The sequence below is a fragment of the Phalacrocorax carbo genome, chromosome 5, assembly GCF_963921805.1.
Source record: "Phalacrocorax carbo chromosome 5, bPhaCar2.1, whole genome shotgun sequence".
Lineage (NCBI taxonomy): Eukaryota > Metazoa > Chordata > Aves > Suliformes > Phalacrocoracidae > Phalacrocorax > Phalacrocorax carbo.
Window position 1 is genome coordinate 184,552 of NC_087517.1, and position 25,449 is coordinate 210,000.

The following is a 25,449-nucleotide window of genomic DNA, read 5'->3' on the forward strand; positions in this document are numbered from 1 at the left end:
TCCTTTGCTTTTCTGTTGGGCTTGGTTTTACCCAGCGTTGCAAATACAGATTTGTGAATATGGCCGACTACACCAAATTGTCACAAATACAACCTTGTGTATCCTGCCAGCTACATCAATTGTTGGGAATATGATTTATTACACAGTTTTAGTTAGCAATCTAAGATTTATTAATATTTTTGAGATAGATCACAGTGTTAGGTTGTAGATTTTTTAACAGTATCAGCTAATATTAAAACAGCGATTTGGAGTTTTTTACAATCAACATAGCGACTTAGTTAAAGATTTTAGAATGGCAAGGTTCACTCTGTTACTTACATAGAAGAGGTGCACAAAGGAAAATTGAGGTATACTTGAGTTAGAATGATTCAGAGGGATTGTGGATACAGGTGATAAGGAGAATCGTCCCATTGAGTCATGAGGTTTAGAATAGACCCTCTTCCTTTCTAAACTTCTTTCAGAGAGAAGTCTAGGTGTGGCTAGGTCCAATCTTAGTCTCAGACTTGGTCAACTGTCTATGTGAATAGGTATTATATATAATACACACACGTAGTCAAATTGCACACACCCCCCCCAGGTTAACCTGGGAATAAAATTTCCCTTTTTTTGAGTTTCATAAATTACTCACTTTTATGTGCTGGCATTCGTCAGCATATGGCTGGTGAACCTTGCGAAATCAGGCCTTTGAGTCTTCTCAAAATTGTCAGCAGATGATCCTTCAGTCCTCGTGAAATCTACCCTGAGAGGCGTCCCAGCCCAGGGGGAGGTACAGGGTCACACAGCCCGCTGCAGTCTTGGAGAGCTCAAAGGTTCTCCCTCTTGGATCTCTAGTTATAGGATCGAGATGATTGGCTTTGGTCAATATTTTACATTCTGGCCATGATTCTGGTACGCAGGTCAGGGAGCAGGTGGCCCACGTGTGGACAGAGATTGGCTGGTGGCCAAGTCATTATGACCAAGATAACAGCGAGATAGGGGTTATCCTGAGATCTCAGGGTGGTCCTGATGTACCATTCCGGCAGTAGATGGCCCAGGTGTGGACCCAGATTGCCTGAGCCCAAGTTGTTATGACCAAGATAACAACACAATAGGGTTTATGCTCGGATCTCAGAGTGGCCCAGAGAGACTGCACCACCACACCCAGTTTGGGAACAATTGCTTAAATTTGGATGCAGCGTGGTGCCCTTCTTCAGGTTTGACTCTTAGGCACAAAAAATAGTGAACAATGAGTTGCTTTTCTGAATTTGGCTTGAGAGAAGTATGCTTTATGCAGGTGCTCCCTTTTATTCTACGGTTTGCCGACCCACTGTAAGACCACTAAAAACCCAAAGTAATTAGCTAGTAGTAATGAGGACATGGAGAGGGGTAGTTGAGTTGCAAATGAGATAAGAAATGAGTGAGATTTATATTGATATCAGGTGGAAAATTGAACAACTTTGGGGTTTCTTTGGTTGGTTGTTTTTGGGTGAGAGATGTAATACGAGTCTGTCAGGTGAATACCTGTAAGTTGTAAAATAAACATGTTGGATATGTATTGCTGTATATCTGATCCTGCCCTTTCTAAGGCAAGCACAAAGGTGATTCCTGAACTAGTTTAACCTTATACTGCCGTCTGTCCAAGCCCTAGTGTGATTTAGCCAGGGAAACTCGAGACGTTAATGTATTTTGGGGGATGAAGGACATTTTTTTCCATATGGATTTAGAAGAATATTGTTGGTTTAAATTGTGTTTATGTTTGGAATGCTAAAAACAGCCTGAACGAAGTGAATAGTGGGCAGGGAGCATGTAGAAAGAGAACAGATTCAATTTACCAAGTGTCTGACACTATTCTGTAACGGGAAGAAGTAAATACATGGGCAATGAGAAGCAAGGATGGGAGGTAAAGTTGAGATTGTAAAATACGTACTGTACAGGTGTTATGAAGTAAAATTTCATAAAGTTGTTTGCAAGTTTTGTCTAGCGTTCACATACTTTGCTCCTATATATTTAACATACTGAGGTTTGAATGGCAGTAGTTGGACATCTAGCTGTGCGATCATATGTGTGTAGTAATCTAAAATTGTGCTTTGGTCAAGTTGCACTGTAAAATCAAGATGCAAGTTTGCACATTTAAAAATTAATCTAGAGTACCAGTATCTAACTGAATTTCAAGACTCTAAAAGTTGCTATCAAGGAATACATTCACTAAAGTCATGTTGCGATGAGCCTGATGATGGACTGTGCGTTCTCATACTTGATGGAAAGCGTGTGTGCGCATATACGTGTGTGTATACACAAATATATATAGCGTTATCTACAAAATATGATTTTATCCGTTCATGTATAATCTGTTTTATCTGAGGACCTATTTCTTTAGATTCTCCTTCCTTTTTTGTCCCAGCTCTAATCTGGATTTTTTTTTTTAATCAGTTTGTATATACATCAAGAAATGTAGAGCTGAATGTAGTTTTGTTGGTTTTAGTGAAGCTGTGATAGTTTATTCTTCACGGTTGTCTGTAATAAGGATCTTACTAGACATGTTTATTTGGAAAAGAAAAAACAAAGTGAGATCGTGTGCATGTATGTTACGTAAATACGGTTTTTAAAATGATCAGATGTTTTCTAACTATTTTTACATATTTTGTCAATACATGAAAAGTTTTCTGTTTAGGTTTTCCAAAGGTAATTTACTTAAAACAAGCACAACCATGGAAAGGACATTGAATTTGGAGTTCTAATACTCTTGCACAATTCAGAGGAAGTAAATTGTATGTTAGAGCACAGTTTACATGCATATCAGTTGAATAAAGCAAGGGCTTAGAGCGTGTAGAGGGGTTATATGTATCATCTGTTTTAGATGTATTACAGAGGTGATGTCAAGGTGAAAGCAGCCTTGCAGAATGGTTGGAAATCATTGATATTCTGACTCTGAGGCTGTAAATGGCTCTCTGGCAGATGGAGTCTTTGTCAAGGAAGAAAAATGGCAGCTCTGGAACATCATAGATGTTTTTGCTTAGCAGCTCAGCACATAAGCTGTGACCTTCCAGTGTTCAGGAGTTCCTCCCGTGCTTTAATAAATTGTCCTCCACTTTTATTCCCTAAAAGTAGATAAATAGTAGTCATCATAATTCAGTACAATTTGGGATATTTCATTATGGGAAAACATAAGCGTGCTTCATTGCCAGATTTTTTTTTTTTTAAAGTAAGCTTTGAAGGGTGCTTGCAATTTATCCATGAAGTGCCAGAAATAGCTTTTAACTAAGCACTGGATGTTACTGAAAAGAGAGGCGCGTGTGTGTTTGTGTGCATGCGTACAACTACTAGTACAGCACAATACGAGAACTGTATATCTGAACTCTTAATTCTCTGTATGATTTATTCCAGAAAAGTACAGAATTTTAGACTTCATATTGAAGAACCTGTTTCTGGTTAGTTCAGAGAGCATAAATATTATTGATAAATTCAGTCTCATTTCTGAGGTTTTTTTTTTTCTTTAGTGAGAAGAATTCAGGTATCTTAGTACCTGGCAACATCTAATTCTGTGTACTGTTGATATGGTTTCATCTGTGTTGTTCTATGAGGGTGAGTGTATGTTTATAGAATGAGGTTTTGCTTTTATCTGCAGAGTGACTGGTTTCTCATTCCTGTGAGTGAAATTTGTGCCAAGTTGCGTAAACTGTGAAGTTTAATGTCCTGTGCTTAAGATACATGTGTGATTGCCTAGTGTCACCAGTTAGGTACCAGAATCACTTATCTCGTATGTACAGTAGATTTGGTTATCTCAGTGGCTTTCTCAGTTTGAATTAAGACTATGTCTTTTCACAGCTTTGTATGTTTTTAGGTCCCATATACACTAGTTTGCTTCCTAATAAAGCCATTGATGTTGGTGGTTGTTGTTGTAAATGGCTTCAAGAGCCTATAACATCTTGTAAAAGATGCTCAGTTGGACAGTTGACCTATATTACAGGGTAATAACTCATTGTTGAAAGTGCAAGCATTTCACAACTATCACCTGCCAGCCATAGTCTTTAGCTTACTTGACAATTGTTAGAATTATAGAGAGCAATCACTGTTCATCACAGAAGAAAATGACCCAGCACTTTCAAGGGTCAAGGTTGTTGCATTAGAGTCTTTTTCCTTCAAACCCTGGAGGTTGTAGTCTTTGCTTTTAAAGGTGAGCCTGCTATAGTTAACTGTGCCTCTATCTATTCAGTTTTGGTTGTTTTGAGATGTAACATGGATGGCTTTTTTTGCAGAAGGGCAAATGCTTTGTAATTGAAAGAGAAGCATTTTTGATAGCATGTGATTGAAAATAGCCTCATATATCTTTTTATTTGGACATTGTAATGCACGACTGAGGGTAAGACGGCTTCATATGATACATGCCTGGATGTTGTAGCGCGTTTCTTTAGAAGTGAGGCAAATGCAAGGAAAAATAAGGCCATGTGTTACATGCTTTCAGCATTCAAAGCTCTCAGTGACTTAAGTGCTTGTTAACTTAAAAAGGAAGAATTGGAGCACCTATGAAGAGAGTTTATGGAAATTTTTATGCTTTCAGTTACTAACCTAGTTCATTACGTGCAGTATCTTGATGGTATTCTTCCCGGGTTGTATGGTGATGATTTGATATGACTGGCTCCAGGAATGGTTAAGTCCATTTCTAGATGTTTCATTATTTTTCTCCTCTATTTTTCAGTCATCTCTTGTGCCTTCCTTTTCTTTGGTGTTGTGATGGCCATCGTAACTACAGAATGACTGAATGACTTCCTTATACTCTCAAGATAAAAGGAGAAAATAAATTACAAATTATTCCAAAGGAGTTCTGTATGCCGTTTTGGTACACTAAAGTAACTAATTGGTGGTTTGTCTTTGTGGAATTAGGGTGGAAAAGGAAAGGAGAAAACCAAGCAAAACACACGCCCCCAACCACAAAACCCCAACCGTACCAAATAAGCCAGTAAACTTTTATTTTCTGCTGTTTTGTATTAGTTTTTGGTATGACATTGGAGCTTATCAACAATAATGCTAACTTGATAGTGGCATTATAATTGAAATAATACAAATAAGATATTGTTACTAAAAAACCCTGTAAAATGAGAACAGTGGAAAGAATTAGCGGGCTGTATTATTAGTTTTAATAGTTTTGGGGTAAATTCAAAACATAGTTTTGATACTCTTGGAGCTAGGGGTGTAAGTAGGTTGCTTTTTATTAATGCAGTATAAGGCAGCATATATCCCACAAAACCAAAATATGGTGTTAGTATAATGAGAGAAAAATGTATTTTAAAATACTTTTGTAATGTTTTAATTTTTATGGTCAGCTCTGAGTAGTAGAATAAATAATTCCATTCAGTGTTCATGTCTTTTTCAGTACAGATGTTTTGTGTAACTGATACATATAAATATATACTGTTACAGAACTTGCTGGATTTTTTACTTGGTTTCATGATAATTTTGCATGTTCATGCAAAACAATTACACTTTTATTCATGTAATAGTTCTAAACTCTTTCCTGTTTCATCATTAGATAATATAGAGGAGGTTTTAAAAAATGTGTTGTTGTATTAAATTTTTGTATTAACTGGTCTGCAGCTTTAGCTGTGAAAGTACAGTTTGTTCCAAGTGACACACAATTTTTATTAGATATTCCTGCTATTTTACAGAGAAATGGAACTCCTTTGTCTCCTTAACCTGCATTGATTTTTTTCTTTCAAGGCTACGTTAACAATGCTGATAGAATCCATGCAATTAGAATCTTCATTTAGCTATAAATAGAGAAATAGATTTTGTAAAATAAAAAATATTGTACATACAGTGTTAACAAAATATTTTGCAATATTGCTGTACTTGAAGCAGTGAAACCTGGAGGAGGACAAGATACTTGAGGAAAAATGAAAGAAAGAACAAATGATGCAAAAAGAAAATGACACTGAGGTCTTGGTTTAATACATATGTATTCCAGGTTGATGGCTGATTTCATTAGCAAATCTCATTGTTATGCAATGTCTGTTCTTCTGCAGCAAAATGAATATTGTATTCTCAGAGGGTCTGTGCGTGTGTGTATGTGTATATTATGATGATAGATAAGGAATATATATATATTTATAGTTCTAACCTTTAAAAACTTCTGAAGAATCTTTATATTTTAAAAATAATTTCATATTTTAATTTTCCAATAATATGGTAAATTAGTGGGTATTTTTATAGAAAATAGCAGTTTAACCCTCCTTCTCTATGCATTTCATTACCATGTTTGCTACCTATGTGGTCTTTCCCCAAAGCCTTCAGTTCTACTAAATAACAGTTAATACCAAATTTACCATATCAGAAATAAAAATTTAACTGCAAGAATATTGGTCCCTGTAGTGCTTTTTAAATGGCTGATAGTAACATATGTAGAACATTGAAACAAACATCACCTTGGTCTCAAAACTCATCAAACTTGAATCACTTTATACTGAAAAATTATTGAAAAACTGTGTATTGTATCAACTTCATAATGAAGTGATGTGTTTTGGTACATAGGACAATGGGTTCCTGAAGATACTGGTGTGCTTTAGTTTCTTTTGTTTCCAAGTTGCTAGTTAAAAACTACTGTTTCTGTAATATTAAGACGTTTTGATAAACGCAATGTTCAAAATGAGAAGGAACATACAAGAAGGCGTTGCAGGAAAATTAAAATGCACTGAAATGACTTAATTCAGGTATTTTTCTATGCTCTTTAAGAATTTATTCCATATATAAACTTTGTGGGGTTGAAATCTAGTAGTAAATATATGAAATGCTACTAAATAAATAATAATTTTGGATTTTGAATAGTTTTGTGATTAGTTCTACGTAATGAGCCAGCATGAAGAATGCTTTTGGGCACTGTAGTAATGTGAATAATAATAAAGTACTTTAATGGTTTTTCATTTGAGTCACTTTTACATGCCTTGAAACCATTCTGTTCTTATTAGGGTTTTCCTAGAGATGTGTTTGATAATAATAGAATATGGCTGGCTCTTTCGGAGTGATAGTTCTGTAGTAGCTGCTATGTTTGTTCTGATTCCAAGACACTTCTAAGGATCAAATTGATGGATGAAGTGTCCATGTGTTTGGTAAACAATACAATGAGAACCAAAGGCCCTTTAAAATGAAGCTAAATCATGAGCAATGCGACCAATTTATGCAACCAGAATATGGAGGAGGTAGAACAAAGAAGATTGCTACCTCTCTTTTCCCCATGGGAAAGGCAGCCTCTTTCCCTTTGCTTTGGTAGGGCTATAACCAGGATAAGGATGCAGATCACTTAGCGTCAGCTTATGGGTTCTAGGATTGGTTTGTTCAGGTTTTTTTGGTGGCAAGAAACTAATTGAAATGAGATAATCCGTCTCCTGCTGCATATTAATGTTTTAAAATGTGGAGACTAATTTCAACATCTGGTGTTATGGCGTGTAACAGTGGAACCCAAGAATGGTCTCTGTGCAGTAGCATGTGTGGGGAAAAAATGATTTTGAGGCTTGTGAATGTTGTCAGAATCTATAGGGACACAATTAGGACTTGCTTTGGTATGCCGTTGTGTGAAGGGCTCTCAAGAGTAAAAGGTGGTTAAGAGTTTTGGTATAGGCTGAGTATGAGGAGGAAAGTTTGTTGTTTGGTGTGTGTTCCCCCCGTCCCGTCTGTGTCTGCCACCCCCATCTTTTGTAGATTAGTTGGAGGGCACTTTTATTACGTTGTTAATTTCTTCTTGAGTAAAAAGATGATTTCGAACTTCTGGTGACTCACCCTAGAAAATTATTTCTCTAAGTAATGAATTGTCCCTTTTGTCCCTCTTTATTTATTCATGCATCTAGTGTGAAAGGATTCCAGCTAAAATTGCCAGAAGCAAAAGATAGACTAATATTACATGTGAAACTTTCAGAAACAAATGCATTGGTTTAGTGCACTGGAGAGATGACTGCAGGGAGTTCATACCTTCCAAAACTGCTGCTGCAGGCTGTATTCACAGGTGATGCTGGATTTAGTTAGGTATTGTGTTTATATTCATAAATGTTTACTATTTTAAGCAAGTGTTTCTGCTGTGAAGTAATCTGTATTTCTTGCAGCAATTTTGCTATTTGCATCAAGGTATGATGCAAAATATAGTTCTCTGGCTTTGTTGCATTCACTGGAGATTGCATAGAGATTAAATGTTGTTCTCCGGTGAGCGTAAGCATCATTCATGGCTTAACTGCTTTTATATTTCTTTTCACAGGGTAAAATATGAAGTTTAAAATCAAAACTCTTTTTGATAGAGCTACCTGAATGATACATGTAGTTCTAGATAGGCTCAAATCTCTCTTTTGGCGTTGATACGTGTTTTTTTTGATACAGTGTTGAGATGATTCTTACACTCCGTAATGGTATGACTCTTAATGTCTTGAAATTTCTTTGGCTGGAATCATAGCACACAAGGCTCTGTAAGAGTCTTTTGTTTTTCGGGAGTGTGGGTTTGTTTTGTAAAGTAAAGCTTTCAGGAATTTGTATTTTCTTTATGACCATAGATTTATTGCTGTGAGCAATGTTTGACATCTCAATGAAAGAACACGTGTCAGTATTTCACTCACTGTTAGAGTATGTATTGTTTTTTGCATATTTTTTGTTATTTTTCAATACCCATATTTATAGCTAGACCCATATTCAAACCCGATGTTTGTAGTTAGAATTTGCTATATAGAAACTGATACTCTTAAAAAAACCAACACAAACAAACAACAAACCACACACACCAAAAAACCCAACCCACACGCCACCCCAAGACTCCCAGACAGACAGTAACTACTCAGTTGGGCTCTACAGGTTGACACTGAGTCGTTTTGTGAGAGCAGGTGATGCATATTTAAGACATAGCTGGAGTGGTGGTATACTGTATCCTATGTTTCAGTATCCTATTAGGTCTGTTTTTATAAACATAATTTTTTTCATGGAGCTGAGGTGTTGGATACCAGTGTTTAAGTAGCCTGTATGTCTGAGAAGATAGATTGTCAAATCATTATTATTATTATTCTCTTAGAATCACAGACTGGTTTGGTTTGGAAGGGACATTAAAGATCACCTAGTCCCAACCCCCTGCCATGGGCAGGGACACCTTCCACTAGAGCAGGTCGCTCAAAGCCCCGTCCAGCCTGGCCTTGAACACCCCAGGGATGGGGCGTCCACAGCCGCTCTGGGCAGCCTGTGCCAGCGCCTCACTGCCCTCATAGTGAAGAATGTCTTCCTTATATCTAATTTAAATCTACCTGTTTCAAGTTTAATACCACTAGCCCTTGTCCTATCACTACGTGCCACTGTTAAAAGTCCCTCTCCAGCTTTCTTGTAGGCCCCCTTCAGGTACTGGAAGGCTGCATTAAGGTCTCTTTGGAGCCTACTCCAGGCTGCACAACCCCAAATCTCTCAGGCTTTTGTTATAGCAGAGGGGTTCCAGCCCTCTGATCATTGTTGTGGCCTTCCTCTGGACTCACTCCAACAGGTCCATGTCCTTCCTATGTTGGGGGCTGCAGAGCTTAATGCAGTACTCCAGGTAGGGTCTCACGAGTGCAGAGTAGCGGGGGAGAATCATCTCCATATCTCAGGTAACCAGGTCTCCTGTGGAGAGGGCCTGGAGGAGGACCACATTTTCACTAGTCTTCCATTTATCTCCGATGTACCTGTAGAAGCTTTTCTTGTTGCCCTTGACATCTCTGGCCGGATCTAATTCTGTCAGGGCTTTAGCTTTTCAAACCTGATCCCTGGCTGCTCAGACAATTTCTCTGTATTATTCTCAGGCTACCTGTCCTTGCTTCCACCCTCTGTAGGCTGCCATTTTATGTTTGAGTTTGTTGAGGAGCTCCTTTTTCATCCATGCAGGCCTCCTGGTGTTTTTGCCTGACTTCCTCTTTGTTGGGATCCATTGTTCCTGAGCTTCGAGGAGGTGGTCCTTGACTATTAACCAGCTTGCTTCTGTCCCTCTTTCCTCCAGGGCGTTATCCCCTGGTACTCTACCAAGCAGATCCCCGAAGAGGCCAAAGTCAGCTCTTCTGAAGTCCAGGGTAGTGAGCTTGCTGTGTGCCTTCCTTGGTGCCCTAAGGATCTTGAACTCTACTATTTCATAGTCATTGCAGCCTTGGCTGCCCTTGAGCTTCACATTCCGTACCAGCCACTCCTCATGGGCTCCTCTGTCACCTGGAGAAGGAAGTTATCATCAACACATTCCAGAAACCTTCTGGATTGCTTTGGCCCCACTGAGTTGTCCCTCCAGCAGGTATTGGGGTGGTTTAAGTCCCCCATGAGGACCAGGGCTTGAGAAGGTGAGGGTGTTCCTATCTGTCTATAGGGAGCCTCATTCACTTGGTCTTCCTGGTTGGGTGGCCTGTAGCAGACCCCTACTATAATGTCACCTGTCCCTGTCCTCCCTTTAATCCTGACCCATGAGCTCTTGGTTGGCTCCTCATCCATGCCCAGGTGGGCCTCCCTGCACTCCAGCTGGTCAGTGACACAGAGGGCAATACACCCCCTCATCTCCCCTGCCTGTACTTCCTAACGAGCCTGTATCCTTCCATTCCAGCACTCCAGTCAAAGAAGCCATCCCACCATGTCTCTATGTTGACAGTAAGATCATAGCCCCGCAGGTGTGTGCACATGTCTAACGCCTCTTGTTTATTCCCCGTGCTATGTGTGTTTGCATAGAGCCATTTAAGTTGGGCCCCCGATGAAGCTGACTTACTGGCTGGAGTGGCTGGAATTTCTTTGTGCTGCTGTTGAGGTGTGCTCCTGCTGACCTGTGATCCTCTTCCAGTCTGTGGGCATCTGTTGCTGTCACTGACATCAAATTGGTAGGAGTGGGATGGATTGAGGTTCCCTTCACCTGGCCACTTTTGTTGAAAACCCTCTTTACCAGCTTGGCAAGCCTATAACTGGAGATGCTCTTCCCCTTCTCTCACAGATGGACGCCATCAGCCCCCAGTAGACCAGGTTTCTCAAAGTGAGTCCCATGGTATAAGTAGCTGAATCCCTGGCTGTGGCACCAGTCGTATAAACATTTGTTGATTTGCCAGATTCAACCGGCCCTTTCAAACCCCTTCCCTTTGACCGGGACGATTGAAGGGGAGAAAAATACCTGTGCTCCAGAGTCCCTTACTGCTGCTTCCAGCGCTCTGTAATCCGTGATGCCCCTCAGATGGCTCCTGGCTGTATCACTGGTACCCACGTGAAACCACTGCAGTGGCTAATAGTCAGTGGGCTGTGCGAGTCTTGGTAGTCTCCGCTGACTAACATGGAGGTAGTGGGTTGTAGTTCAGTATATTTAGCTTCTTTAATGGTAGAAAACAAATCCCCGATTTTAACATCTTGCACGGACTGGTATTAGGCTAGTGTCTGATTCAAGCCAGAGCTCAGAAAGTAAGTATGGATCTTCTGTTTGGCTTTTTCCAATGTTGTATTTTTGTTTTCTTCTCCTTCATTGCTATCTCAATTGCTGTTCCACAGTAAATATTTTTCACATTATGAGTAATATGGATTGAAATAATTAATGAGTTAGTATTTTAACATGTAGGACTACTGTACGTGATTCTCTCCCAGTCACATAAGACTCAAATTCATTGTGGCTATTTTTTAGTGTGCAGATTTCTGGAATTCAGAATAATTCCGAGATTTGAACTTTAGATCATGATCTCCTAAATCTTGCCATGAGAGCTTGTTTGCAGTGATACTAGTACCAAGTTTAGCCTGATTAGATACAGCATACGTTGCTTTTTAAAACTATTTTAGGACTACTGTGGAGAGTTCTGCTGATACTCCTTGTCTTTGGAGAAGGCTCTTCTGATCTGATGGTTTGGAGTTTTACCGTTTTCTTCAGAAACGCTATATATTGTTTGATAAGACTATTTTTTTTGGTAAGACGAGTAACAATAGAAAACCAGATCAATGAAATGCTGAAGGTTTGATGTGGTTTTACTTAAGGGAATGAGTTTTATCCAAGTGTTTGATTAGGAAACTGTGGCTGTACTAATTATAACAAGCACAGCTTGCAAAAGTTCTACTTTCGGTATTGTTTTGGTTGCAGAGATTCCGCTTGTTAATATATCTTGTTTGGGAGACTGTGACGGCAGAATAACTCCTACACTGGCACAAGCTGCATCTTCAGTAGCAGAGTTTGCTGATGGATGCACCCTTTCATATTTCATGATCTTTCCAGTGATGCTTTCTGTCGTCTTTTTCTCACAGCTTTCCTTTGTTATTTTCTTGAGCTTAATATGAAAAATGGCTGCAATGTATTTGTAACATGGTCATTAGAAACTTCTTTGTTGTTCTGTTCCTCGGTTTGCTTCTTCAGACGTGTTACTTTGGTGTATTCCCTAGGTCATCTTGTTTCATGCAGCTAAGTTTCCAAGAGAGGGCGAATTAATTGATGGATCTATTCCCTTACCCTGTCTCCACCTTCGCATATTTCCTATAGTATGCAAATAATCTTTTATCTTATTGGATGTTGAAGTTCAAGCCCTTGTGCTGTTCTTTTAGGGCACTGTAGTAGTTTCACTTGCATTGACCTGTTGTGTAATAAGTTGACTGTATTTATCCCTTAAATTCTGTATTCTGTCAGTGGCCCAAGTGTTTTACTGTAGTTGCTTAGGAGTAGCAAGCTTTTTCTTGTCCTAGTCAAGGTTTGTTGTTTGTTTGTTTTTTTTGTTGTTTTTTTTTTTTTTTTTGGTGGGTGGGTGGATGTTGGTTGCTGTTTGTTTGTTTGTGGGTTGTTTTTTCTTGTCTTCATTTTAATTTTCATAACAGCCTAGGACGCTCTTCAGTTCCACTGTGAAAATGTGACTTTTAAACTGGAGTTTAAATTATTTTTTTGGACGATTATAGGTAGGAAACAATGAGCTTTTCTCACTGGGTCACTGCCACGTGACTAGTCCGTATGTGATTAATTTTTTTGAGGAGAAAAATTGTTAGGCAGTTTGAAACAAACCAAAAAGGCATTTGAAATCTTTTCTTTTAAATTTTGTTCAGTAAGTTAATTCTGATAATTTCTGAATATTGTTAATAGTTCTTTAATTGTGCTTTTTTGGAGACTGCTGCTTAAGTTCTGATCACAGTAATTAGCTGCTTTTTTTTTTCTCAGTTTCAGGTTTTTTCCAGGGTTGATTCAGAGTATCCTAAATCAGGTTATTTCATAGCACTTTCTCATACCCAAACAACTTTGTGAGCAGTTTGTTCTGGGGTGTGTGTTTGTGTGTACATAAGCAATACTGAAAAGAAGATAAAATATTTTTCTTGGGCTTGGCTTAAAAAAGAAAACACCAAAGTATGGCATTGATGACTATGTACCATTGTGGAAAAATATCCTTCATGATTCAGCTATTTTAATGTTTTCTGCTACCTTGTTCATGCCTCATGTAATTACAGTACAGATATACATTTTCCTAAAACTGCATGCTTCACCTGGGTTGGTTTTGGTCATGTGAGCATGTGTGTTTACTGGTGATCGAAGTGCTCCACCTGCCTTTCAGTTTGTTTACCAGGAAATCAAGATGTGTAAACTGCAGGAAGTACTATTTGACCCTCTCTGACAGTATCTCATTACAATAATTGCTAATCTCTGAATAAGACAGCCATGTTTTGTGTGTAACACGGAGGTTGTGGTAGATTTTAGGTGCTTCCTTAAATACAGCTTTGTAAATGCTTGCTTGATTTTTGTTTTCAGAGTAGCTTTTGGCAATAGACATCTGGCGACCTTTGGGCTCGGCAAAGCTCGGGCACGATAGCATGTGCTCTTTCTTCATTCTTTACTGGGGGAAAAAAGCCCACAACAACAACAAAAAAATCAAACCAAAACCAAACCAACACCAAAACCACGGCTTGTTGTTTTGGAGTGCTGTCACGGCTCTGTAGCGACAGGATAATGGCTACTTCCTGATTAAACCACTCTCCACAGTAAGCTCTTAATGTTCTCTGTCTATTCTTCTGTAATGCCAAGTGTTCACTGCTTTTCTTCTGTGCTTCCTTCCCTCTTCCCCTCCCTCCCTCTTCCCCAGGTTAATAGTTTGAAATGTTTATAGATTGAAGAAAGATTTATATAGACTTGCAACTTTCAATTTTTCTATATTCTAAGGCAGACTACTGCTTTTTTGTAATGCTTATTTGATATAGTAGTGACGAGCAAATATCTGATTTGCATGAGATTAAAAAAACCCATTAAAGTCTATTTAGGTGTTAGACAACTAGTATGAAATTTTAAGAAAAATTCTGATGAACACTCGTTGGACAAATAGAGTGACATAAAATGCACGTGTTTCATGCATATTCTGAAGTGTTGGCATTTCATGGCGTATTTTTATCACTTGCAGAACTGTTTCATGTCTAACAAACTTGGTTTTAAAATAAAACAAAACAGCCTTTTTGTCAGCTTTTCTTACATATATAGGAAATGTTATGCTGTTTCTGTATTTATGGTAGTTGATGCGTTATTTTTTCATCGAATCATTTCTCGGCTCTTGCTGATGAGGGCCAGGTGGGTGTGACAGCTATCAGTCAGTGCACAGGTGCAGTTTTATTTTGCTCCAGAGTATCAGTCTAACAGATTTCATATTGGCAAACGATGGGTGCAGTGCATTTCCGGTCTTACTCTGCTCTCTTAAATGGGTCTACAACGATATTTTAAAAAAAACGTTGGTCTTCTATTATGCTAATATAAATGGCATAGAATTTGCAAAAGTGTTGTATGGACCATAGTGAACATTACTGAAGTTCTATACCAGATAATATCAATGCATGTTCTTGGTTATTTTGTGTAAGTTTGAGTCAAATTTTGCAGTTCCAATATAAATTCATATTAAAATAATATTGTGCTTTTGGTACCAAAGACTTCTTGACTTTTTTTTTTTTTTGTAAGCTAGAGTATGAAAAAAACCTTTGGTGAATTCCTAACCAAAATCACTGTTGCTCTTCACAATGTCCACTGTTTTCTATTATCGTATCTTACTGTGGAAATAAAATTATGTACAGTTTCATTTAGTAACAGGAGGTATCCACTATCTTGACAGATGCTGGAACCAAAAATGAAATCTGGAGAAGAATTTTGATTCCAGTTAAAAGACATAGATATTTTCAAATTAAATACCTATTATTAAAGAACTTGTAAAAAAGACAGCATATACAAGAAAGCTATGTATGTTCACACTATGAGTAAAACAAGCAGGTGAAGAACAGAGGCAGTGTTCCTCCAGCTTGGGGTAGAAAGATGTTTTTGGAGATGCTTGACCTATTAGTTCACATGGGTTGTTAGACCTAAAGGGTGTTGACAATGGAGTGGCAAGAGTGTGTAGATACAAGACTATTTTGAGGGGAACAAGGCAGGAAAAATGTCATAGGGAAGAAGAGGTATTCAACCTACATTAATTTGTTACAGGGCTTCTGTTCTGAAGTGGTGATGCAGACCTGGCATTTGGAAGCTACTGATTTGCACTGTTTTTTCCCCCGAATACCCAGGTATTCTGAAGATTACTGAGGAATGAGTGCCAGTCAACATTCTCTGTGAAACTATGGCCTGTTTGGGTTGAGAACATTAACCGCAAAACAAAAGTTTCATGGGATAGCCTTAGGTTTCTTATGCATGCTGCCTCCCTTACAAGCCCCTTAATTTAATTTGAAAGGCCTGTGACCTGGAGTACTATTCTGTACTAATCCCACTTACAAAACAGGATTTCATTAATTTTTTTAAACAAAATACTGAATTGTTCCTGTTAATAGGTAAAATTTTATATAATTCCACATTCTAAATAAGCTACAATAATGCTTACTATTGACAATGTCTAAGAAATGTCCTACTTCGAGTGCCAACAAAATACACGTATCGTCTTCCAGCAGGCGTGCACCCCCTCACTGTCGATCTGACCTCTTGCACCCCTGGTCATTTTTTTCCGATCTCCTACAATCCTGGTGTTTTAAAAAAACATTTCCCTTGATATTTTTAACCTGTTTGCTTACTTCATTTCTATAGAGGCTCTTAAACTCAGAGCTTGGTGCCTCACGGATGCACTTGTTGGCTCAAAGCGTCAGCTTGGCTTACTTAACAAAACGGGATTCGTGCAAAACAGGAGGGACAGCCCTGATGGGTGCTGCTGGAGCTACCGATTCATGGGCTGCCTTCTTGTTCATGTCAGTTCTGTGTCCCGTGGGGAGAGGCAAGTGTGAGGGGGCAGCCACCATGGAGGGATACAGCCGCCCTTGCTGCATGGGGAAGGGCAGATCCTAATCCAGGGTGCAGCCATCGGGTGTCACTGTGCACTTGTTGCCATCCTCTTGAGGTGAATGCTGTGTGGCAGGAGTTGGGGCTGCTTAGGCTTTCTGCTCCCCCACCCCTCAAAAGAGGTTTTATCTGTTTCTCAGATACGACCATGATGTACCAGCTTGCCTTTGCAGAGTGCCTTTAAATTCTGAAAGAATGGTTTATGGGAATACTGTGTATCATTGTTAATCTTTAAATGATTACCAAGCTTCGTGAAGAAAACAGCACCTGATACAGCTAAAATGGAGTCCTGTATTTTACCTAGTATTCTTTAATAACGTAGGAAAGTGTAATGTTTAGCATGTGGCTTTGTTAGAAGCCTGAAATCTAGATACATATTCCGACATGTACTTTTGTTTTTGTAGATGGAAATATGGATAGTTTATTATCTTCTTTTTCTCCAGTATGTGGAAATAAGAATGCAATCTGTCAGGTTTTTTATGTCTAACCACTTCCTTCAAGTGTGTAAACAACATTGAGATGTCAGATTTGCGTCTGCTTGGTTTGTAAGAGCATTGTGAATGGAGTCAGCAAGGATAGTCCTCTGACACGGCGGTAACTGCTGTGGCTTCTGTTGAGGCTTGGTTTTATTTCTTTGTATCTTAAGTACCCCATTATTGTTCCTTCTACTTACTCTGTTTAGGCGAACTTCAGTTGACTTTTTTTTTGTGTCTCTTTTTTTTTTTTGGTGTGTGTTTTGCTTAAATGTCTCTATTTTGAAAAATGTCATAATGTCTTTAAAACTGGAAGAAACAATGAACAAATAACCTAAGAAGGGTGTTTGGAAATGAGGGTGGATGCCAGTGATGAAGCTGACTTAAATTGATGGCTTTATTGATACTACATGGCTAACTGATGACTGCAGCACAAGAGTACTTCCTTCTAGAACTGGTTTTGGGTTTCCAGAGACCTACAGGAGTGGAACAACATGAAAATGTGGAAACCATTTATCTGTGTCTCAGCCTTGCTGCCTCATGCTATTAGTGGGAACCCTTGTATTCCTGCTAGATGACACCGCAAGGTGCTTTAAGAGTTCAAACCTAAGGAAATGGCATTCCTCAATGATAAGTTTTCTCAGTTGAGGTGCTAAAGCTCACTAATGACATGAAAGGCTGATAGACTTCTTCGGTATCATACGAGCGAAAACTAGTTTTCTCTGGCATTGGAAAACTGAACGTACAATTTAGATGTTTGGCTTTTTCTCTTTTTGTTTAAGTGCAAAACAGTATTAATGTTAGAATAATGAGACTGAAGTTTGGTGCTATTCTATAACAAAGTCAGGACCCATTGCAAAGCCTGATGCTGGTACAGGTACACATTGAAAAGTTTTGTTTCTCCTGAATGCTTTTCTGGAACTCTGACTTAATCTCCAAGAACTAATTTCTCATCAGAGTATGCTGGCTGTTTTAGTAATTTTTAAATGAATAAAATATTATCTTAAACTGTTAGGATGAAAAATCTTAAGAAGAAAAAAAAGCACCTAATGCAGATGCTAGACCATTCATTATGAAGGAGTTCAATTAACATCCTTGCCCCGTCTTACTTGTTGGAGGACATGAAGTATTATGGTAGCCTGTAAGTTTAGGACTCAGGGTAAAGGAATCCTTTTCTTTGCATCATTATTCTTTGAAAGATTTAAAGGGGAGTGCCGATGAACCTAGTTCTGAGTCGGTTACTTTGACTCATGTGGAGTTTGTACACACAAATAGATATCTGGGTTTGTAGTTATTTATTCCCAAAATTATCTTTCCATTACCATATACTTTTAAAGTTTTACTGTTTGGATTGACGTTTTTCTCTGATGCTCCTTTTTTTTTTTTTTTAATGCGTTTTTTCTTCAACATGAAGCAAAGTAATACCAGGTGTGCAAAATATGTTGTTTGCAGTGAGTTTTTTTTTATACGTATGTTAGAGCAGATACAAGTTAGCCTTTGTTTTAGTGCCTTCTATTGTTCTTTGGCAAAGGTAGGCAAGGTTCAGTTATAGAAATACTAACCAGCAAGCCTGGCACAAGCAAGAATTTTAATCCACTTGAACTTTAACAATTTTCAGACAAACCTGTGGCAGCGTTTGCCATCAAAGGTTCAGCAGGACACTTCCTCTCTAAGTTCCCCCCACCCCCCCCACCCCCGCCCCAGTCTCTGTTGGCACCTGTAATTGGAGCTAAGCCTTGACTTTGAGCTTGAGGTGCAGTTGTCTGACTTTTGAACCATGGGAAGAAGTATACAATACAGCTCTAAAGTGGAACTAAGTTTCTAAGTGGCAAAATGTCAGCAGAAAAGCAGAAACTGTGCTTTTGACAGATAGAAAGTCAGGTTTTGGAAAAGCACACAAAAAAAGAAAAAGGCATTGACTTCAGCTGTCCCAGTTTTGAACTTCTTGGCCACAGTATGTATTTCTCTTTTGTATTGTATTTCCCATTTAGTTCTGTATCTGCTCCAAGACAGTTCTAATAGTAACTTCAAGCATTTTACCTCTGTCTTGTGCAAATGCACTGCTATATGTATATTGGTAGGAGATGAAGAAACATTCTGACATTGAAAAGATTTCTTGAGCTATTTAGCAGAATATCTTTAAAATAAATAAATACTTTGACAGAAAGGTGGTTGTGTGTTTTAGGGATTTTCCTTAATAGGTGAGTTTTAAGAGATATTTTGAACACTGTGTATCTATTCAATTAATAAAATGTTTTATTTGAGGCCTGCTGTTTTGATGAAATACAATGGAGAAATGGATTAGAAAACTAGATGAGTCATACAATGGTCAAGAAAACCCAGCTGCTAAGTAACATTGCTTTATCGCATTTTTTGACTCTTTAATAATAAATGCCATTATATAATACTTAAGAAAGTTAATGTTGAGAGCTACATACATAAACAGTTGATTTCAGAGTATGACGATTAAGTTGATTTAAAAGACAGCCTGCATAGATTGCTTTCCTGTATTTTATAATGTTGATTTGGTGCTAATACGCAGTTGTAAAGAGAATTTATTTAAATATAGCCGGGGTGGAAGTTTCTTAAAATTCTAGGACTTCTAAAAATATTATGAGAGACAGTATTTTTCAAACTTTACTTTCATTCATATTTAAGCAAAATAATATATTTGAGATTGTGCTGGCTTGTTTCCTGCCCCCAAACCCTTGGTACCACCACCCTCTTTTGGAGTGTCTGAAGAGTCTAAAAGGTGAAATTTCTTTCTTGGTGCCATTTGTTTTCAGTCATAGAGCTGGCAGTGGAAAACATTTTATACAATACTAATTGCAGGTATGGGGACAGGAATTTTTTTGAAGTATAGATGTAAAATACTAGTGTAACCATTTGACAATAGGCTTTCAGAACTCATTAGAAGAAATCTAAGCTTGCTTTTGTGAAGGTACACTTCAGTTATCCATTATTTGAACTCCACTCAGTGGAGCATAACAATGCAAAATTAGGATATTTTCACTGGGCATTAATTTAAACTTTTTGTTTAGGTAATAGACTGTTGTATACCTTGCACACAACTTCATAAACACACTGAGACCAAAATAAGAATTAAAAAGTAAGAGCACTGGTTCAGCTCAGTAGATCACTTATGGTAGCTAGTTACTGTAAATACTTTTTTTCTACTTGCATTTAAAAAGAAAACATTTATGTTTCAGTCAAGTGTCAATAACATTTAGATTTCTGTGTAAAGACGTATGTGAGTTGATTAAACAGAATAAGCTGTTTTTCACAGAACTGAGAAGTGCTTCACTGAAAGAAGAGCTGTTGCTTTAACATCCCCGTCCTTGGTCAGCTGCTGTTTTGCTGCATGAATATAGTCAGATGAAATAAAACGGAACAAAATGTTGGAATCTTCTATTTTTCCTTTTTTTTTTTTTCTTGAAAAGTCAGATATAAAATAGCTGGTAGTAATCTTTCCCAACTGTTAATATGACAGTGCAAGAAACTATAATTGCTGGCTGATTCAGGTTTGCTTCATCTTGATAAATCAAACATATTGATACAGAGTCGAGCAAATCCAGGAGAGATTTTTATGGGCTGAGCTCTCCGATGTGCTCGACGTGGTCGCTCGGGCCCTATGGCACATGGCCGCAGTCCTTGCACAGCGCTTGGCAGGGCTTGTGGGCCCCTTTGCTTGCTCCCCCGGAGCTGTGTGGCGACCTGCCTTTCCTGTAGCTGCGTCTCCAGCCTGGCTGAATGGGTGACGGGGACTCTCTCCGCTGTGGGCAGCAGGTACGGGCGCTCGCCGTTCAGAAAGCGGCTAGTAGATGCGGACAGAAGCAAAAGGCTCCTGGGGCCAGCCATTGCTGTCAGCAGCAGGCCACCAGAAGTTCTTAACAGGTGACTCCTGTGGAAATTTCCCCCCAGAATTCCCTGAAGCAGCAACCAGGTTAACTCCTGCAAGGACTGCTCTGCCTGTGTTGGCTGCCTCGTTTGCTGCACTGTCCTAAAATATGGTTTGTGGAGCCACATTTTGTATTTGACTCGCTCACCTGTTTTCAGTTTCATTTTAGGAGGTGTTATTTGTAATTAGTGTTCCTTTCACTGTTACTTACAATATATAGCTATGGGTAAGGAATTAATCTTCATGCTCAACTGGAATATTATTTTCATTTTTCAACAGTTATCTTCTCTCCTTTTCTTCCTTCCTTGTACAGGAATATAAGGAGAACAAAATCAGGAGGTAGATATGTTACCAAGTGGCATATATCAAAATATTAACATTAAAAAGTTCAGAAAGTGCTGTCCAAAAACTCTGGTATGTGCTACTGTTTCATGGTAATAGAATTATGCTCTTTCCCTCTTACCATTCTCAATGGTGATTATTTATCAAGCAAAAAAATGTTGACTGCAGGATATTCCTGTGTCGTCAGTCTTGCATAAGTTTGTCAGTATTATCTGGTGAATGACTAGGCCTCTTAAAAGTATGCTACTGATTATCGTTTAACTTAATGAGCATTTCTCACCTCGCTTTCACAGAATGAAGTGTATTCAGGCTTTCTTCACTGAAGGGAAAATATTTACCTCAGAGGAAAAATCGGCATGTAGCACGTAGAGGGAAGGTAGACTTTTTTGTTGGCATCTATTTAGGTACATGATTATTGGAGAGGAAGGCCATTTCAGGGCATGTTAGTGTCACAGGCACTTCTGTGAAATTACTCTGCGTAAACTTGATGGAACGTTTTCTCTTTTCAGTTGCTTCTGTCCATTACGCAGAGATCATTGTTACAGCACCTGTAATTTAGTCCATGGCAGTGACTTTAAAAATCACATCAGCTCAGTAAAAGGTACACATCTTAATCTAGTGTACAGGCCTGTTATCCTTCACTGGGGATAAAGGTTTTGGTGCTTTTGCCATTCAAGCAAGTGAGCTGTTTTTTCACAGCTGGCCTGCTGTATCCTGTGGAAAATGAACACCTCAGGACCCTCTGTTGGTGTTAATGAAACAGGGCAAGGCATTTATTGCAAGGCAATGTTCTTCCCTTTATTCTTTATTCTTACTGGACCATTATTTTATTTACTGGATACTTGAAGTTGGAGAGAAAACAGTGACAGAGGAGTTCGGTTAGCTGTTTGCATAACTAAGTACAAAAAGACCAAATAATGCAGTACTTTGGGGCAAGTCCCAAGTGTTCAGTCATGTGAGGCCCAGGGACTTTCTTGCCTAGAGTTACCAGTATAGGATATCTGGCTTTTCCTAGTAGGATATCTGGCTTTTCCTAGTAGAATATCAGATGACTTTCAGGCAACGATGGTGAGAATTTGAGATGCATAAATAAAAAGCAATGTTTTTTATTTCACACTCCTGATTTTAATGGATTTGTCTGCCACAGGGGTGTTGAGACACTCCTTTCCTTTTCCTTTCTGTTAAAGTCCAGTCAAAGTAATTCTTTGTGTTATGGGTATTATTTTGGCACTCAAGTTTTGCTGCCTTAAAGACCTGCTTCAAAAGTGTATCAAAAGAGACTGCTGCTGCACCTCACTGGCCATTCAGGTACCTTAATTTCTAAAACTGCTATTTTTTGTTGTCCCTTCTTGGTAGGTGGGGAAAAGGCTAGTAATATAAATGTGCATTCATACTTTTGTGAGTTCCCAATGCATTTCTTCAGCTCTGTGAAATATCTGGGTATTTTGTGCATAAGTGGCGCATAGTTGAATGGAAAGATTATCCTGATAGACATCAGCAAATAAAAAATGTGGATGCATGATAACCAGTAAGCAAAATAATATGGGGTGTATCACTGGGTAATTATATGTAGGATACTTGTTTCAAATATAACATAAAGTTTTAGATCTGAGCAGGGAAGATAACCAAGTGATTCTCAGGAAAGGAAACTTGAAAAAGTCCAGTTGTTTAGCTTAGAGAGGCGAGTAGGAGAACAGGATACAGGTAACTACAGAAGGAGGTGATGGTGCTTAATTTCAGTCACAGAATGCTAGACTAGGTAGCAGCCAGATAACATTACTGACTATTCCCGTTTCCCTTAATAATGTTTGGAAGCTGGGGGCCTGATGTTCATAGTACTGGGAGCCCTAGCACACAATTAGGTTTGTAAGAATGTAGAGCAAAATGTAGCTCTTTTGAGTCCTTAAACATAAATTATGCTGGGAGTGCATTGTAAGGGTCCTGTCTGCTGTCCCCCCATCCGAGTTACTTTCTTGGGATTTCCTATAGAAAGCCTACTTACACCTGCATTTATGGATTTAATTCAGAGTTTTCTTGATTGTGAGCTGCAATGAAATAGGTGTATTGACAAAGTATTGCCAACAAAGAAGCAATGCATTGTCTTTTTAGCTTAGTGTTAAAAATAACCTCATTATCAAATGACTGGATAAATTGGGCACAAATCTATTGTGTAGCTCAGAATTAGAGGAAATAGAATGTTTAACACCTTATTTTTGAATACATACAACAAAAAGGAATACTGAAATACTACGAATACTTCTTCATCTGAATATTGCAATTATTTTTGTAGCTATTCTTAGAGTTTGTTTGATAGAGCCAAATCGTAATTTCTGTAAAAAGCATGCTAGCGAAACTGCTCACTTGTAATTTTGTTTTCTGTGCTCCTTTAACACTCACGCACTCGTTTTTCAAACTACTATTGGTGTAGGATTTCTAATGTGGGGTTCCTGTTAGGTATTTCAGAGCTCTACCCTAAGAATGAATTTTTGCTCTATACTTACGGAATGTTGTATCAAGTATCAGTATGCAAAGATTAAATAATACTTTACTATTTTAAAAATTAGAGTTATAGCTGGTTTGCTCAGTGCCCTCACAAACTTAAGTAATAGTATAAAACGCTATTAGTTGCGCTTCTGTAGAACAAGATACAGTACTAGAATCTAGTGCAGATGAACCAAGTATCAGAGATCATAATCAGGAGATGAAAAAATAGTTATGAGGGGAATGAAATATTAACTTTTTACACAGGAACTAGGAACATTTTAAATCTGTTTAAACTGAACTGTCATGCACAAAAATATAATACTTAAAAACTGATATTCATCCCAAGTTAGTATTAAATATTGCAGTGATCCAATTTTTTTTTCTTGGAACAGAAAGGTTTGTGAAATGTCAGTTCTGAAATGATGAAAAGTTTGTTTCAGTTTTATAACAGAATCTGGCGGAATTGCCTCTTTTGGGCACTTACCAAACTGATGCCAGAGAATCCGTGCATTTTAACGTTCATTTCAGACACGATGGAGTCCAGGCTCTGCATCAATTTTAGGTAGTGCCAATACTTGCTGTTTACAACCTGCTTAGAAATGTTGGAATACAGACATGTAGTGCCGTCATCTCCACTCTGTGAGCTGTGTCTCCGCGGAGTCGCACTGTACCGTTGTCATCCTGCTATCTAAAGCATGAGTTCTCATATTCTTGAGCTGGATGAATTGCACAGCTTTTCATTGGCAAAAGGAAATTATCTGATGGGGTCCTTTTCTTGTCACCTGATTGAAATTTGCTGTGCTGCAAGGAGTGGCTTGTGCAGGTTAATTGTACTAGCAGGCTGCTTCTGAAGGGTGAGCATTCCTGAGTGAAAGTGCTTACGTCGGTGTAAGAAGCTATCTCCGCTAATCTGTTTTCATGTTTTTGAGGGTGGTGGTGTCAGCCTGTCCTGCCCTAACCCAGTATACAAGTGAAAATCATAGAAGGCGAAGGGGTGCTTATTGGAAATGAAACTGGTGACTGCTAAACATATATGTATAAAGTTGATATCTTCATACAGAATAACAAATAATGCAGACAGATTTGCATTTATTTATTTAAACCAGACTCTTAGTATCGGTATTCTGGGATTGAAATTGTTTTTGTTTTTTTTTTTAAAGTAGGCATGGGTCACTTCAATGTTAGGGTGACTCCCTGCAGTGTTGTGCTGCCTGATGGGTACCTGATATGGCCATTGACTTTCTGTGGTACAAATCGGATGGATTGTGTTTCTTGCCCAGCATTATGCAGCTTTCAGGAATATATTCTGAGGTTTAGCTAGAAGCGAGGGCTGTGGAGGATTGGAATTAAACCTGACCTGTGTGCCCCTCCTCCCTCCATGGAATGTAAAGCAGCCGAATTATAATGCCCTGTGTCATTCATAAGAATTCTTTCTTCACGATAATCATGAAGATCATGAAATGTGTGAATGTAGCGGTATTTGAAGTGAGGTTTATTTCCAACTAAAATTAACACGAATACTTGTAAAATAGGAGAAATAAGGTTTTGAGTTGCGACTTAATTTGCATGTATCATTTAATGATGAGTTTTCTTGTCAGGTGGACTCAAAACAGATGCATATTTTTAAAATGTAATATTTTATCCTGAGTCTATTTAAAATGGCCATTGCATGTTACCAAATAATAGAATGGCAGCTGATTCTCTGACTCAGTTGTGCCAAACTTAAGACTTGGATCTGCTTTTAAGTGGCTTTTAGTAAGTCATCTTGTGTGGGTGAAGACTGTTAAAACAAACATTTGTGTAATTGTGATGTATTTGTGATTTTATGAATATTTTCACTGCTATGGATTCTGATGCAATAAACAATGTGTTATACCACTGATTGAATCCGGCCTGGTATTAGAAAGGGGAGGGCTGCAAAGGGTTTAGAGCACAATGCAGGAAGGTACTGTGTGCCTCGCTTGGCGTAACTGACTAATCTCTTACGGTTAGTTGTGGATAGAAGCATCTTTGTAATTGGTATGATACCT

The 25,449-nt window shown here is 38.4% G+C and overlaps 1 protein-coding gene across 18 annotated transcripts in view; it reads left to right on the plus strand.

Moving 5' to 3' along the window:
• BAZ2B (bromodomain adjacent to zinc finger domain 2B) overlaps positions 1-25,449 on the plus strand; it is a 165,869-nt gene that overhangs the window by 49,433 nt on the left and 90,987 nt on the right. The window contains exon 1 of one of the 18 annotated variants that reach the window (XM_064450868.1): positions 13,607-13,908. The exons of the other annotated variants lie outside the window; for them this stretch is intronic. The gene's annotated coding sequence lies outside the window, so the exon portion shown is untranslated. Of the gene's footprint in view, positions 1-13,606; positions 13,909-25,449 lie in introns of those variants that run through there. 18 annotated transcript variants of the gene reach the window in all.